The sequence below is a fragment of the Bombina bombina genome, chromosome 3 (assembly GCF_027579735.1).
Source record: "Bombina bombina isolate aBomBom1 chromosome 3, aBomBom1.pri, whole genome shotgun sequence".
In the NCBI taxonomy this organism is placed as follows: Eukaryota; Metazoa; Chordata; class Amphibia; order Anura; family Bombinatoridae; genus Bombina; species Bombina bombina.
Window position 1 is genome coordinate 1,100,885,932 of NC_069501.1, and position 15,587 is coordinate 1,100,901,518.

The 15,587-nt window shown below is 39.4% G+C and overlaps 1 protein-coding gene across 1 annotated transcript in view; it reads right to left on the reverse strand.

Annotated features, from left to right (window-relative positions):
* NBEA (neurobeachin) overlaps nt 1-15,587 on the reverse strand; it is a 1,472,531-nt gene that overhangs the window by 312,935 nt on the left and 1,144,009 nt on the right. The window lies entirely within an intron of this gene.

Genomic DNA, 15,587 nt, shown 5'->3' on the forward strand with positions numbered 1-15,587 from the left:
TATATCATTCAGCGAGTAAAATGGCTGCAGCGCTTCTGAGGGCTCTTCACACAAATGTCTTTAATCCCTTGACTGACAGCTGTCACTAGAGGTGTGGTATAAACACAGCATTATTATGCGCGGTTATTGGTCGTCCAGGTAAAGGTGTGTCATTTTACAAACATGGCTATTTATTATTATACTGATTCACTTTATTATACAATATCAAATGTACAGCACACTATACTCCAGGGACTGTATACAAGTGAGGACATTGCGTCTTATTCAGACCACAACCGGGAAAAAAAACCATTTACGCGTCAGGGGGTACGGACATGTCACAAGTCACGTGAGGGGGTACAGACAGGTCACACAGAACTTGAGGGGATACGGAGAGCACACGTGAGGGGGGTACAGACAGGTCACGTGAGGGGGTACGGTAACGGAGAGCTCACGTGAGGGGGGTACAGACAAGTCACACAGAACGTGAGGGGATACGGAGAGCACACGTGAGGGGGGTACAGACAGGTCACGTGAGGGGGGTACAGACAAGTCACACAGAACGTGAGGGGATACGGAGAGCACACGTGAGGGGGGTACAGACAGGTCACGTGAGGGGGGGTACAGACAAGTCACACAGAACGTGAGGGGATACGGAGAGCACACATGAGGGGGGTACAGACAGGTCACGTGAGGGGGGTACAGACAGGTCACACAGAACGTGAGGGGATACGGAGAGCACACATGAGGGGGTACAGACAGGTCACGTGAGGGGGGTACAGACAGGTCACACAGAACGTGAGGGGATACGGAGAGCACACGTGAGGGGGGTACAGACAGGTCACACAGAACGTGAGGGGATACGGAGAGCACACGTGAGGGGGTACAGACAGGTCACGTGAGGGGGGTACAGATAGGTCACACAGAACGTGAGGGGATACAGACAGGTGACAGGTCACATACGGAGGTACGGCTGGCGTCAGCTGCTCTGACACTGGCCTAGCGCTTTCTTGTCAGACCTGAAGGGCTGAGGATATCTACACGGAACCCTTGTTTCCGCACCGCCCTTGTGGCCCTATCCTGTGTCGTTGTCTGCCTTGCTCATATGTCACACGGGCCTTCGCATCCTGTGGGGAGACGCGCTTGTCGGCTAGTTGTACGGCTATCTGTCGCAAAAAAGAACAATTGTTGTCTGGTTTTTATGGGTGATGGAGAAGATCCGTTTAAAGATAAAATGGTGACTAAAGGGCCGAATAGGTGTTGGATAAGGGAGAGCAAATTATTTCCCCTTATTCTAAAATCTGGACAGGTGGAACTAAGGTCTTTGTGGGGCGCTATTACAACAGAGATTCCCACCTTTGTTAAAGGGACAATCTACTATAGAATTGTTATTGTTTAAAAAAATAGATATTCCCTTTACTAACTACATTTCCCAGTTTTGCATAACCAACACAGTTATATTAATATTCTTTCTACCTCTGTGATTACCTTGTATCTAAGCCTCTACAGACTGCCCGGTTATTTCAGTTCTTTTGACAAACTTGCATTTTAGCCAATCATTGCTGACTCAAAAAGAACTCTACGGGACTGAGCACAATGTTATCTACATGGCAAACCAACTAGCACTGTCTAGCTATGAAAAACTGTAAAAATACACTAAGATGTGGCCTTCAAGTGCTTAGAAATTATCATACAAGCTTACATAGGTTTAGCTTTCAACAAAGAATACCAAAAGAACAAAGCAAATTTGATGATAAAAGTAAATTGGAAAGTTGTTAAAATTGCATTCCCTATCAGAATCATGAAAGTTTAATTTGGAGTAGACTGTCCCTTTACTGTGTAAGAAGAAATTTCATATGATGAGAGTATAAGCTTAGCGGCGAGGTTCTAAAAGCGTACATATAAAATGGGGCTTAAAGGGACATGAAAAACTTTTTTTTAATAATTAAAATAGGCCATAATGTACAATTTAAAACAACTTTCCAAGTGACTTCTATTATTTAATTAGCTTCATTCCCTTGCTATCCTTTATTGAAGGAGCAGTAATGCACTACTGGGATCTAGCTGAAAGCCAATGACAAAAGGAATATAACTGCAGCCAACCATCAGCAAGCTTCAGAGTAAACCTAGGTATTCTTTTCAACAAAGGCTACAGATAGAACAAAACAAATTAAATCATAGAAAATTTGGAAAGCTGTTTAAAATGGTATGCTCGATATGAATCATGGAAGGAACAAAATTAGGGTTCATGTCCCTTTAATGTCAAAATTTAAAAATAAACAAAACAACTTTTCAGTTTACTTCCATTATCAAGTTGTGGGCGGTTATTCTATACGCACCAGCTCCTACCAAGCAAGTGAAAGATTTCACAGAATATGCTTATATGAATCTATGATTGGCTGATGACTGTCATCTGATACAGGGAAATTAAAGGGACATGAAACAAAAAAAAATGTATTTCATTATTGAAATAGAGAATACAATTTTAAACAACTTTTCAATTTGCTTATATAATCTAATTTGCTTCATACTCTTGATATCCTTTGTTGAAAAGCATATCTAGATAGGCTTAGTAGCTGCTGATTGGTGGCTGCACATAGATGCCTTGTGTGACTGGCTCACCCATGTGCATTGATATTTCCTCAACAAATGATATCTAAAGAATGAAGCAAATTAGATAATAGAAGTAAATTGAAATGTTTAACATTGTATTCTTTATCTTAATCATTAAATTTTTTTTGGGTTTCATGTTCCTTTAAAGAACATTTTGAACTTTGTCAGAAAAATACTGCTCATTTGAAAATCAACTGTTATTGATTTGTGATTTTGATATGAATTTCTTGGTTTTGCAGTTCTACATTATTTAATGACGCTTTAAACAAACTGATGATAGTGTGGCCATCTATGGAACAGCTAAATAACAGTGCCCATTAAAAAAAAAAACATTTGAGCGCTAAGCACTTTCCCAGCTGGGTGCTAAGCTGATTTGAGTGTTTTTTAATTTTTAATTTTTTTTTCTTCTCTCAGATCCCCAAGACTTATACAGTTAGGTGATTACCTTTCCAACGGTAGGTCTTGTTGGTCTGTAGCTGCTTAGATGCCCGAGATACAGGCTTCTAAGCAGCATGCCCCTTTCCCTATACTTGTCATTGTATTTTGTTAATAAAGTTGCACAGTGACGTCACCACGCAAAAAGTGAAGCCCCGGCGATGCCTGTCACTAAACAGGCCTAATCGCCAAGGTAGGAGCGGGTGGGAGCCCCCAGATTTCCCTCAAGGTGGGAGAGTGCTAGCAACGGCTCTGAGCCGTCGTTAGAACCTGAGTGGGAAACTCTGCAATGGCTCAGAGCCGTCGTTAGCACTCAAGGGGTTAAAATAGAGTGCAGTTTAAAGGAGAACTACTGCATTTAAAGGGACATTGCACGCTAAATTTTTCAGAGATGTTTTGTAGATGATCCATTTATTATAGCCCATCTCAAAGTGTTTTTGTAACAATGTATATTTTTGCTTATTTTAATAATATTGTGCTGATTTTCAGACTCTTAACCAAGCTCCAAAGTTTTAGATGTATACTGATATCTACAGATTCAAACTTGTTCCTGTTTGTAAAGCACGGTTTCTCAACCGCAGTCCTCAAGTATCGCCAACCGGCCAGGTTTTCATTATAGCTGAACCAGTGCACAGGTGAAATAGTCAGCTGATGAGTGAGAGCAGGTTAGTAACCATGGTTCCTGATCAGCTGATTATTTCACCCATGTACATTTCACCCATGTACTAGTTCAGCTATAATGAAAACCTGTCCTGTTGGGGGTACTTGAGGACCACGGTTAATAAAACACTGATCCAAAGGGTCTTTTCATCTGCATGGAAGGGGCACTGTCTGCTCCTCCTGCTTTCTCAGCATCTTAAAGGCTTAAAAAAGTGTGGTATAAAACCTATTATTAAAAACCATAGATCGAAATATGATTCGTATTTTAAAACAATCATACTTTTTTTTTAAAAAAAGGAAGGGATTAAGTTGTTAAAAACCTATATTTTACATTCCCTGCTGACGTAGTTACAGACAGCGCACACTACTACTGCAGTCATCTCATATCCCTCGTATTAGCAGATTTAAATGTTAGATTTGGAGCTCCACCAACGCATGCGCACGGCATTACAAAAGCGCATTGCCAGAAGTCTAACACCTAGTCTGTGTACCCTGTGATGTCATCCCAAAGCTCTTCATTGCATTACGCATGTGCTAGAGATGTGCATGAGTAAGAGTGCATGTGTCTGGAATTCCAGCGAAATAGCAAACCCAGGTTGCCCACTGTGATTGGCTAATGCAAATTAGCCTCATGTTGGGTTTAGAAACAAGCCAAATTTCAGATGAAGATGCGGCGGAATGGTTTAGAAGCAAAAGCGCAAGGTATTTGGGAACATTTGTGTTTACAAACATACTATGCTAGTGACGGCGAACCTTGGCCCTCCAGATGATTCAGAACTACATTTGCCATGATGCTTGACTAGACTGCAGAGTGCCTAAGCATCATGGGAAATGTAGTTCTGAAACATCAGGAGTGCCAATGTTTGCCATCACTGACTTATGCTAGAACATAATAATTTTTGCCATTGGAACCCCTTTAATTGGGTGTCCCAGCCTAGCCTCATCAACAGTACTAAATTGGGAGCTTCTAAGTTTTTAAAAGGTTTTACAGTGGATTTTTAGATCAGTATCTGTGCATAGAGTAGTGTCTATTACTAGCAGTTATATGAAAATTGGTGTACTCTGTCCCTTTAAGTAACAGTACAACATAAACTAAAGACTGTACATTTAGCATTGTTCCTTTAAAGGTACAGTCTACACCAGATTTTTTATTGTTTAAAAAGATAGATAATCCCTTAATTACCCATTCCCTAGTTTTGCACAACCAACACAGTTATATAAATACACTTTCTTTCATGTAATTAGCAAGAGTCCATGAGCTAGTGACGTATGGGATATACATTCCTACCAGGAGGGGCAAAGTTTCCCAAACCTCAAAATGCCTATAAATACACCCCTCACCACACCCACAAATCAGTTTTACAAACTTTGCCTCCTTTGGAGGTGGTGAAGTAAGTTTGTGCTAGATTCTACGTTGATATGCGCTCTGCAGCAGGTTGGAGCCCGGTTTTCCTCTCAGCGTGCAGTGAATGTCAGAGGGATGTGAGGAGAGTATTGCCTATTTGAATGCAGTGATCTCCTTCTACGGGGTCTATTTCATAGGTTCTCTGTTATCGGTCGTAGAGATTCATCTCTTACCTCCCTTTTCAGATCGACGATATACTCTTATATATACCATTACCTCTGCTGATTCTCGTTTCAGTACTGGTTTGGCTTTCTACTACATGTAGATGAGTGTCCTGGGGTAAGTAAGTCTTATTTTCTGTGACACTCTAAGCTATGGTTGGGCACTTTTTATATAAAGTTCTAAATATATGTATTCAAACATTTATTTGCCTTGACTCAGGATGTTCAACATTCCTTATTTCAGACAGTCAGTTTCATATTTGGGATAATGCATATGAATAATTCATTTTTTTCTTACCTTAAAAAATTGACTTTCCCTGTGGGCTGTTAGTCTCGCGGGGGCTGAAAATGCTTCATTTTATTGCGTCATTCTTGGCGCAGACTTTTTTGGCGCAAAAATTATTTTCTGTTTCCGGTGTCATACGTGTCGCCGGAAGTTGCGTCATTTTTGACGTTCTTTTGCGCCAAAAGTGTCGGCGTTCCGGATGTGGCGTCATTTTTGGCGCCAAAAGCATTTAGGCGTCAAATAATGTGGGCGTCTTTTTTGCCGCGGAAAAATATGGGCGTCACTTTTGTCTCCACATTATTTAAGTCTCATTGATTTTTTGCTTCTGGTTGCTAGAAGCTTATTCTCTGGCATTTTTTTCCCATTCCTGAAACTGTCATTTAAGGAATTTGATCAATTTTGCTTTATATGTTGTTTTTTCTATTACATATTGCAAGATGTCCCACGTTGAAGCTGAGTCAGAAGATACTTCTGGAATATCCCTGCCTGGGGCTGGAGCTACCAAAGCTAAGTGTATCTACTGTAAACTTATGGTATCTGTTCCTCCAGCTGTTGTTTGTACTGTTTTGTCATGACAAACTGTTTATGCAGATAATATTTCCTTTAAGTACTGTTACATTACCTGTTGCTGTTCTGTCAACATCTAATACTCAGAGTGTTCCTGATAACATAAGAGATTTTGTTTTTAAATCCATTAAGAAGGCTATGTCTGTTATTCCTCCTTCTAGTAAATGTAAAAAGTATTTTAAAACTTCTCATTTTTCAGATGAATTTTTAAATGAACATCATCATTCTGATTCTGATAATGGTTCTTCTGGTTCAGAGGATTCTGTCTCAGAGGTTGATGCTGATAAATCTTCATATTTATTTAAAATGAAATTTATTCGTTCTTTACTTAAAGAAGTCCTAATTGCATTAGAAATTGAGGATTCTGGTCCTCTTGATACTAAATCTAAACGTTTAGATAAGGTTTTTAAATCTCCTGTAGTTATTCCAGAAGTTTTTTCCTGTCCCTAGTGCTATTTCTGAAGTAATTTCCAGGGAATGGAATAATTTGGGTAATTCTTTTACTCCTTCTAAACGTTTTAAGCAATTATATCCTGTGCCATCTGACAGATTAGAGTTTTGGGACAAAATCCCTAAAGTTGATGGGGCTGTCTCTACTCTTGTTAAGCGTACTATTCCTACGGCAGATGGTACTTCCTTAAGGATCCTTTAGATAGGAAAATTGAATCCTTTCTAAGAAAAGCTTACTTGTGTTAAGATAATCTTCTTAGACCTGCTATATCTTTAGCGGATGTTGCTGCAGCTTCATCTTTTGGTTAGAAGCTTTAGCGCAACAAGTAACAGATCATAATTCTCATAGCATTTTTATTCTTCAACATGCTAATAATTTTATTTGTAATGCCATCTTTGATATCATTAGAGTTGATGTCAGGTATATGTCTCTAGCTATTTTAGCTAGAAGAGCTTTATGGCTTAAGACTTGGAATGCTGTTATGTCTTCTAAGTCTACTCTGCTTTCCCTTTCTTTCCAGGGTAATGATCATTTTCATTCCTTTTGTCACAACAAGGAACAAAAACCTGATCCTTCATCCTCAGGAGCGGTATCAGTTTGGAAACCATCTCCAGTCTCGAATAAATCCAAGCCTTTTAGAAAATCAAAGCCAGCTCCTAAGTCCACATGAAGGTGCGGCCCTCATTCCAGCTCAGCTGGTAGGGGGCAGATTACGTTTTTTCTAAGAAATTTGGATCAATTCCGTTCACAATCTTTGGATTCAGAACATTGTTTCAGAAGGGTACAGAATTGGCTTCAAGATAAGGCCTCCTGCAAAGAGATTTTTTCTTTCCCGTGTCACAGTAAACCCAGCGAAGGCTCAAGCATTTCTGAAATGTGTTTCAGATCTAGAGTTGACTGGAGTAATTTTGCCAGTTCCAGTTCTGGAACAGGGACTGGGGTTTTTATTCAAATCTCTTCATTGTACCAAAGAAGGAAAATTCCTTCAGACCAGTTCTGGATCTAAAAATATTAAATCGTTATGTAAGAATACCAACATTCAAAATGGTAACTGTAAGGACTATCCTGCCTTTTGTTCAACAAGGGCATTATATGTCTACTATAGTTTTACAGGATGCATATCTGCATATTCCGATTCATCCAGATCACTATCAGTTTCTGAGATTCTCTTTTCTAGATAAGCATTACCAGTTTGTGGCTCTGCCGTTTGGCCTAGCTACAGCTCCAAGAATTTTTTACGAAGGTTCTCGGTGCCCTTCTGTCTGTAATCAGAGAACAGGGTATTGTGGTATTCCTTATTTTGACGATATCTTGGTACTTGCTCAGTCTTCATATTTAGCAGAATCTCATTCAAATCGACTTGTGTTGTTTCTTCAACATCATGGTTGGAGGATCAATTTACCAAAAAATTAATTGATTCCTCAGACTTAGGTAACCTTTTTAGGTTTTCAGATAGATTCAGTATCCATGACTCTATCTTTGATAGACATGAGACATCTAAAGTTGATATCAGCTTGTCGAAACCTTCAGTCACAATCTTTCCCTTCGGTAGCCTTATGCATGGAAATTCTAGGTCTTATGACTGCGGCATCGGACGCGATCCCCTTTGCTCGTTTTCACATGCGGCCTCTTCAGCTCTGTATGCTGAACCAGTGGTGCAGGGATTACACAAAGATATCCCAATTAATATCTTTAAAACCGATTGTACGACACTCTCTGACGTGGTGGACAGATCACCATAGTTTAGTTCAGGGGGCTTCTTTTGTTCTTCCGACCTGGACTGTAATTTCAACAGATGCAAGTCTTACAGGTGGGGGAGCTGTGTGGGGGTCTCTGATGGCACAAGGGGTTTGGGAATCTCAGGAGATGAGATTACCGATCAATATTTTGGAACTCCGTGCAATTTTCAGAGCTCTTCAGTCTTGGCCTCTTCTGAAGAGAGAATCGTTCATTTGTTTTCAGACAGACAATGTCACAACTGTGGCATACATCAATCATCAAGGAGGGACTTTCAGTCCTCTGGCTATGAAAGAAGTATCTCGAATTCTGGTTTGGGCGGAATCCAGCTCCTGTCTAATCTCTGCGGTTCATATTCCAGGAATAGACAATTGGGAAGCGGATTATCTCAGTCGCCAAACGTTGCATCCGGGCGAATGGTCTCTTCACCCAGAGGTATTTCTTCAGATTGTTCAAATGTGGGAACTTCCAGAAATAGATCTGATGGCTTCTCATCTAAACAAGAAACTTCCCAGGTATCTGTCCAGATCCCGGGATCCTCAGGCGGAGGCAGTGGATGCATTATCACTTCCTTGGAAGTATCATCCTGCCTATATCTTTCCGCCTCTAGTTCTTCTTCCAAGAGTAATCTCCAAGATTCTGAAGGAATGCTCGTTTGTTCTGCTGGTAGCTCCAGCATGGCCTCACAGGTTTTGGTATGCGGATCTTGTCCGGATGGCCTCTTGCCAACCGTGGACTCTTCCGTTAAGACCAGACCTTCTGTCGCAAGGTCCTTTTTTCCATCAGGATCTCAAATCCTTAAATTTAAAGGTATGGAGATTGAACGCTTGATTCTTGGTCAAAGAGGTTTCTCTGACTCTGTGATTAATACTATGTTACAGGCTCGTAATTCTGTATCTAGAGATATATATTATAGAGTCTGGAAGACTTATATTTCTTGGTGTCTTTCTCATCATTTTTACTGGCATTCTTTTAGAATTCCGAGAATTTTACAGTTTTCTTCAGGATGGTTTAGATAAAGGTTTGTCCGCAAGTTCCTTGAAAGGTCAAATCTCTGCTCTTTCTGTTCTTTTTCACAGAAAGATTGCTAATCTTCCTGATATTCATTGTTTTGTACAAGCCTTGGTTCGTATTAAACCTATCATTAAGTCAATTTCTCCTCCTTGGAGTTTGATTTTGGTTCTGGGGGCTCTTCAAGCTCCTCCGTTTGAACCTATGCATTCATTGGACATTAAATTACTTTCTTGGAAAGTTTTGTTCCTTTTGGCCATCTCTTCTGCCAGAAGAGTCTCTGAATTGTCTGCTCTTTCTTGTGAGTCTCCTTTTCTGATTTTTCATCAGGATAAGGCAGTGTTGCGAACTTCTTTTGAATTTTTACCTAAGGTTGTGAATTCCAACAACATTAGTAGAGAAATTGTAGTTCCTTCATTATGCCCTAATCCTAAGAATTCTAAGGAGAAATCATTGCATTCTTTGGATGTTGTTAGAGCTTTGAAATATTATGTTGAAGCTACTAAGACTTTCCGAAAGACTTCTAGTCTATTTGTCATCTTTTCCGGTTCTAGAAAAGGCCAGAAAGCTTCTGCCATTTCTTTGGCATCTTGGTTGAAATCTTTAATTCATCATGCCTATGTTGAGTTGGGTAAAACTCCGCCTCAGAGGATTACAGCTCATTCTACTAGGTCAGTTTCTACTTCCTGGGCGTTTAGGAATGAAGCTTCGGTTGATCAAATTTGCAAAGCAGCAACTTGGTCTTCTTTGCATACTTTTTCTAAATTCTACCATTTTGATGTGTTTTCTTCTTCTGAAGCAGTTTTTGGTAGAAAAGTACATAGCAGCTGTTTCAGTTTGAATCTTCTGCTTATGTTTTCATTTAAACTTTATTTTGGGTGTGGATTATTTTCAGCAGGAATTGGCTGTCTTTATTTTATCCCTCCCTCTCTAGTGACTCTTGCGTGGAAAGATCCACATCTTGGGTAGTCATTATCCCATACGTCACTAGCTCATGGACTCTTGCTAATTACATGAAAGAAAACATAATTTATGTAAGAACTTACCTGATAAATTCATTTCTTTCATATTAGCAAGAGTCCATGAGGCCCACCCTTTTTTGTGGTGGTTATGATTTTTTTGTATAAAGCACAATTATTCCAATTCCTTATTTTTTATGCTTTCGCACCTTTTTCTTATCACCCCACTTCTTGGCTATTCGTTAAACTGATTTGTGGGTGTGGTGAGGGGTGTATTTATAGGCATTTTGAGGTTTGGGAAACTTTGCCCCTCCTGGTAGGAATGTATATCCCATACGTCACTAGCTCATGGACTCTTGCTAATATGAAAGAAATGAATTTATCAGGTAAGTTCTTACATAAATTATGTTTTTTACCTCTGTGAATACCTTGTATCTAAGCCTCTGCAACCTGCCCCCTTATTTCAGTTCTTTTGACAGACATCCATTTTGACCAATCAGAGCTGGCTCACCTGAACTCCACGTGCGTGAGCACAGTGTTATCTATATGACACACATGAACTAACACCCTCAAGTGGTGAAAAACTGTCAAAATGCCCTGAGAGAAGAGGCGGCCTTCAAGGGCTTAGAAATTAGCATATGAACCTCCTAGGTTTAGCTTTCAACTAAGAATACCAAGAGAATAAAGCAAAATTGATGATAAAAGTAAATTTGAAAATTGTTTAAAATTACATTCTCTATCTGAATCATGAAAGTTTATTTTGGACTAGACTGTCCCTTTAACCCCTTAACGACCGAGGATGTGCAGGGTACGTCCTCAAAAAAAAGGCAGTTAACGCCTGAGAACGTACCCTGCACGTCCTCGGTGTGGAAAGCAGCTGGAAGTGATCCTGCTCACTTCCAGCTGCTTTCCGGTTATTGCAGTGATGCCTCGATATGGAGGCATCCTGCAATAACCGTTTTAAGCCATCCGGTGCAGAGAGATCGGTGGCTTATTGCGGTGGTGGGTGGGAGCCGGACCGGGAGGCGGCCATCGATGGCCCTTCGTGATGTAGAGGGGGGCGGGATCGTGGGCGGGGAGGCCAGGGGGCGCGCACGTGCACGGGAGGGCGTGGCGCGTGCACGGGGAGGGAGCGGGTGGGAACCGCTACACTACAGAAAAAGTTTGTAGGAAAATGAGAAAAAAAGAAATAAATAAAATAAAAAAAAAACATCAGTTAGGTGGTGGGTGTTGGGCTGTGGGGAGGGGGAAGCTACACTACAGAAAAACCGGGTAAAAAATAAAATAAAACATATTTTTTTGCAAACTGGGTACTGGCAGACAGCTGCCAGTACCCAAGATGGCCCCCAATAAGGCAGAGGGGAGGGTTATAGAGCGGTTTTGGGGGGGGATCAGGGAGGTTGGGGGCTAAGGGGGGGATCCTACACAGTAGAATATGTAAATATGCTAAAAAAAAATTATTTTAGTACTTTTATTTTAGTACTGGCAGACTTTCTGCCAGTACTTAAGATGGCGGGGACAATTGTGGGGTGGGGGAGGGATGTGTCAGGTGGGAGGCTGATCTCTACACTAAAGCTAAAATTAACCCTGCAAGCTCCCTACAAACTCCCTAATTAACCCCTTCACTGCTAGCCATAATAAACGTGTGAGGCGCAGCAGCATTTAGCGGTCTTCTAATTACCAGAAAGCAACGCCAAAGTCATATATGTCTGCTATTTCTGAACAAAGGGGATCCCAGAGAAGCATTTACAACCATTTGTACCGTAATTGCACAAACTGTTTGTAAATGTTTTCAGTGAGAAACCTAAAACTGTGAAAAATTTTACTTTTTTTTTTAAATTTGATCGCATTTGGCGGCATGAAATATACCAAAATGGGCCTAGATCAATACTTTGGGTTGTGTACTACACTATACTAAAGCTAAAATTAACCCTACAAGATCCCTAAAAGCTCCCTAATCAACCCCTTAACTGCTGGGCATAATACACGTGTGGTGCGCAGTGGCATTTAGCGACCTTCTTATTACCAAAAAGCAACGCCAAAGCTATATATGTCTGCTATTTCTGAACAAAGGGGATCCCAGAGAAGAATTTACAACCATTTATGCCATAATTGCACAAGCTGTTTGTAAATAATTTCAGTGAGACACCGAAAGTTTGTGAAAAAATTTGTGAAAAAGTGAACAATTTTTTGTATTTGATCGCATTTGGCGGGGGAATGGTGGAATGAAATATACCAAAATTGGCCTAGATCAATACTTTGGGATGTCTACTAAAAAAAAAATATATACATGTCAAGGGATATTCAGAGATTCCTGAAAGATATTAGTGTTCTAATGTAACTAGCGCTAATTTTGAAAAAAAAATGGTTTGGAAATAGCAAAGTGCTACTTGTATTTATGGCCCTATAACTTGCAAAAAAAGCAAAGAAGATGTAAACATTGGGTATTTCTAAACTCAGGACAAAATTTAGAAACTATTTAGCATGGGTGTTTTTTGGTGGTTGTAGATATGTAACAGATTTTTGGGGTCAAAGTTAGAAAAAGTGTTTTTTTCCATTTTTCCTCATATTTTATAATTTAATTTTTTTATAGTAAATTATAAGATATGATGAAAATAATGGTATCTTTAGAATGTCCATTTAATGGCGAGAAAAACGGTATATAATATGTGTGGGTACAGTAAATGAGCAAGAGGAAAATTACAGCTAAACACAAACAACGCAAAAATGTAAAAATAGCCTTGGTCCCAAACAGACAGAAAATGGAAAAGTGCTGTGGTCATTAAGGGGTTAATGCTGTCTTTTTACTCTAACTCACTCAAAATTACTAATCTGTAGCTGAACCTGGGCATTCTTCTCATTTGCAAGTAGTTGTATCAGACTTTAAGACTAAAAGGGACAGAAAACCCCCAACTTTTCTTTCATGATTTGGATAGAACATACAATTATAAACAACTTTTCAATTTACTTAATTCTCTTGTTATTCTTTGCTGAAGGAACAGAATTGCACTACTGGCAGCTAGCTGAACACATCTAGTCAGCCAATCACAAGAGACAAATGGGTGCAGGCACCAATCAGCAGCTGGCTCCCAGTAATGTAGAATATGTGCATATTCTTTTTCAACAAGGGATACCAAGAGAACAAAGCACATTTTAAAATAGAAGTGAATTTAAAAGTGTCTTAAAACTACATGCTCTATCTAAATCATGCAAGTTTAATTTTGACTTTCCTATCCTTTTAAGCATTCTTTTATTTGTGACAACACCCATGAGTGTTGCATTTCAGTGCACATGGAAGCCTAAAGAGATGGGAGAGGTTGTTTCTCTTTCTCCATCATTCCTCCCATCCCAGGCTGGGTGTATGTGGCACAGCTTGATATTTTATTTTGCGTGGACAGTCAATGTTCATTGCCTGTTGATCTCTAAACAGCAATTTTCCATATGCTAAAACATAGAAGTGAGTCCAATATGGAATATAATTCCAATATGGCCCCTGGTGGAAAGGGTGTGTGAAACAAACAAAATATATATATATATAATAATGAAGCGCTACAAGTGAAGCTAGTAAAACCAAGTAGTATGGTGCTAGCTCAAATGTGCCAGCAAATCTGTTAGAAGTGGCACTGGGAACTTGTACAATAGGCTTCTCACTCTTTACCTATACTATCCAAACAGTACATTTGAACATTTGAAGGGAGCAGCTCACAGGGTAGGTCAAAGTCTACAACATTTTTTTATTCCCTAAATAATTTCTCTATGGTTTGTTGTAAATTTCACCATGTCTTAGCGCTGCTAAATATTTTTCCCGCTACAAGATTATAATAATAATAATAGAATTGAGGATAAATATTCAGCAGCATAAAGGATAACTACACCATGCCAGAGCAAATTAAATGAGATATATCACAATAGAAACAGGTTTTAAGGGCATATCACTGCAAATTAATAGTACACATTAGTTTGGAGGACAGCTATAACTACACTGGAGTCATTTGACATAAATCTTAGGTTATTTTGTTTTTAAAGAAATGAGCCAGCTTGAAATAAGTACATAAGTGACAGCTCAATCGAAAGTCGAATGCAACATTTTGCAACTGTGCCATAAAGTCAGGCAGCCAAAGGGGCAGCTCTTTTCTTTAAGCAGATTGCTAGTTGCCACCACATCTCCCCACCCCTGCCTGATCTGAAGCAAGGGAATGGGCAATCAAAAAAAGATTTTGGCTGCTTTTGTTCCTTCAGTGGCTTGGAAGTTGCCTGTTCATTATTGTTAGATAACATGTTAATCCATGCAGGACATTATGGGTTAATCAGGGTCTGTACTTCACACACATTCTCCTTATGGCTAAACTGAGCTGTCCCCATATGCTGCAATCATAGGGGAATTCATTTCCAAACAACCCTGTCTAGTCAGAGGGCTTTACTGTTATACCTAGGACTCTAAAGAAAAGGTGCAACTATATGATAGACTCTAAATTGCCTAATATAAATAGAAATGTATCAGTGGGAAATATTATGTCTTTTTGTGCCTTTAGTTACAATCCTGAAGTATTTCACGCTTTTAGATGTCCAGAGATTTTTTTTGTTTGTGAATTACTGAGTTACTTTACCTATGAATGTTACTAGATATGTGGTATTTACTGCATTTTAGAGCAACACGCAGCTAGTATTTTTTTCATAAAATGATTGGTCTCCTAAGACTAACGTGTCTGAAAAAGGCGTTCTTGAAGAGTTTGTGTTGCAGTCTAAAGGAGCAAACAAGCCCCTGAGAGAATCTGAAGTTAATCCACTCCAGGAACAGAGAGAGGATTATGTTATAATCCCCTTAGGGAGATGCTCTGGACTTTTCTGATCCCATATTAAAATGTTTACATAAGGTATAATCAAAATACTACAGATTTTCCATGTTGTCTTCTTAGCAACCATTTTTACAAATGGAAAAAAAAAACATCCTATTTATCTTTGATTTTCTTTATGAAGGTTTAACACCAACCCCCACCCATACACATATATGATATATATGGCGTATGACAAACAGACTAGCACTCACTGGAATTTAACATTTTACCCTTTTTATTGTTTACGTTAAAGGGACATTATACACTAGATTTTTCTTTGCATAAATGTTTTGTAGATGATCCATTTATATAGCCCAGTTTTTTTTTTAAAATGTATAGTTTTGCTTATTTTTAAATAACATTGCTCTGATTTTCAGACTCCTAACCAAGCCCCAAAGTTTTATGAGAATACCGACGTATACCTACTCCAGCTTGCTTCTGTTTGTGTAAAGGGTCTTATCATAAGCAAAGGAAGGGGGAGTGTCTAC